The sequence below is a fragment of the Chenopodium quinoa genome, unplaced genomic scaffold (genome assembly GCF_001683475.1).
Source record: "Chenopodium quinoa cultivar QQ74 unplaced genomic scaffold, ASM168347v1, whole genome shotgun sequence".
Taxonomy (NCBI): Eukaryota; Viridiplantae; Streptophyta; class Magnoliopsida; order Caryophyllales; family Amaranthaceae; genus Chenopodium; species Chenopodium quinoa.
This window is the reverse complement of record NW_018743814.1, coordinates 21,614-23,728: the sequence shown is the minus strand read 5'-3', so window position 1 is coordinate 23,728 and position 2,115 is coordinate 21,614. Positions and strand designations below refer to the sequence as shown.

The 2,115-nt window shown below is 32.7% G+C and overlaps 1 non-coding gene across 1 annotated transcript; it reads right to left on the bottom strand.

Moving 5' to 3' along the window:
• Window positions 1-1,241: 1,241 nt before the first annotated feature.
• TRNAC-GCA lies at window positions 1,242-1,312 on the bottom strand. The gene has a single exon. It is a non-coding gene; the product is annotated as a tRNA-Cys (tRNA).
• Window positions 1,313-2,115: the final 803 nt, after the last annotated feature.

Genomic DNA, 2,115 nt, shown 5'->3' with positions numbered 1-2,115 from the left:
GAATCTTTTATTATGCTCATCATTATTCACAAAGTGAACGTACAATCAGTTTGAATCACATACACAAGAAATTCACCATCCAAACACAAAAAAACTTTTAGAAATAGAGAAAATTCACCATCCAAAGACGAAGAACTTTTAGAGATAGAGCCATAGAGGGTGTAAATAACATATTACTAGTAATAAATTAATCCCAGTACCTGCCGAAAGAATCAAAGAAAAAAACGTAAAGTTTGGTATATATTAAGAAAAAACCAAATTAGTAATCTTTTTTTATCATTGCCAAGCCTACCCAAGAAGAAAAGTAATTGAATTGATTGGCTGGTGGATAGATGCTCGAAAGAGTTCGATGGGATAAAAACTTCTTTGAATTTTGAAATGAAATATTGAAACAAAAGGGATCCGTTGTTCCCCATTATACTTATAAAACTTATCTAATTGAATTTTGATAAGAGTCCATTCGTGGAAATTTAAGAAAAATTCAATTAGATAAATTTCCTATCATCTATATCTCCTTTCGAAATATAAACGTGGGAATTATTGAAATATCTTTTTTATTGACATTATTATCTTTAAATACACTTTGCGAAGCGATCGATAAAACAAATGATAATGATACAGTTTTATTCCTCAACTAAACTAAATTAGTATTTCTAGAGTCCACTTCTTCCCCATACTACAAGTGAAAGAGAAAATGTAAAGACTACCATTAAAGCAGCCCAAGCCAGACTTACAATATCCATGTGAATTATGTCCCCTATTTCTATGAATATGAAGGAATTTTTCCATTATTGTTTCATAATAATAATGAAATCCCTGGTACAGAGTCAAAAATTTTAGGGATTATTCCTTTAATGAACTAATCCAATACCTGAATACTCAGCTCAGAGACTCTTTTGAGTTTGTATAGAAACTATATTACGCTTTTCTTTATCCACAATTCGAAATTGGTTAGATATTCCCTCCCGCCGACTTCAAGGCCCAGTCAGTAATCGCGCCAACAGGGCTGGAAGGGAATGGAGAGTTTTCGATAGTCCTTCTACTACTTACTAAAATTACTAAAAGAAAAATCTTTTCTTGAATCCTAAACACAAGAATTTACAGAACTTTATTTTTTGAGAACCCCACAAGTACGTACCAAGAGACCCCTTCTTCTCCTTCCCCTTGGCCGACGAAGAATTCGGGGAGTTATCGATTATAGCAGTTGATAAGGGAGTTCGAGTCTTTTGTTAATTAGAATCAGGCGACACCCGGATTTGAACTGGGGAACAAGGATTTGCAGTCCTCCGCCTTACCACTCGGCCATGCCGCCAAAACGATACAAAATAGACGATACTTAAATAGTCCCTTTTGGGGGTAGATTACTGCACTTCGTTTTTTATTTATTGGACTTGCATTTTGAATCTCTTTTCCTTGGTTGCCCTTCCACTACTTACTAAATACTTACTAAAAGCAAAATCGTTCTTTTTTTTGTTTTGATTCGATTCAGAACAAAAACTACGGACTTTCAGTCAAAATTCATGATAAACACGATCAATTGGAACCATTAACTATTGGCTTGACTGCGGTTTCATGAACGATTCGTAAATTTTGATTTCAAATTATGTTTACCTAATGACATAAGAAAATCCAAAGGATAACTAATCATTATTGCATCTTTTCAAGAAAAAATCGAAAACTCTTTATTTCCTTTTTCTTTTTCTCAATTGCAATTATAACAAGAATTATGAGTATATGTAAACCCCGGAACCAGAACCAAAATTACACAGACGACAGTCAAGTATCTTATATATGATATATAGATATCTGCACGTGGTTAAATTGACTATTTAATAGAATAAACATAACCCGCTTTACAATACAACGATATTTTAGTAATTCTACAAATAGAGTACTAAGATAGGTAAAAATATCTCTTTTCTACGCAAATCCCTTTTTTTTTATTGTTACAAAAGGGCCAAAAATATTGATTAAATAAATGAACTCTTTATTGTTTCTGATTATTATGTCTTTATCTCGGCGAAGGGATCAAATCCTGCATCTGTTTCGTTTTTGGTATCCAATCGGGTTGGAATATGTAATATCATAATAATGGTAGAAATGGAACTGATATTC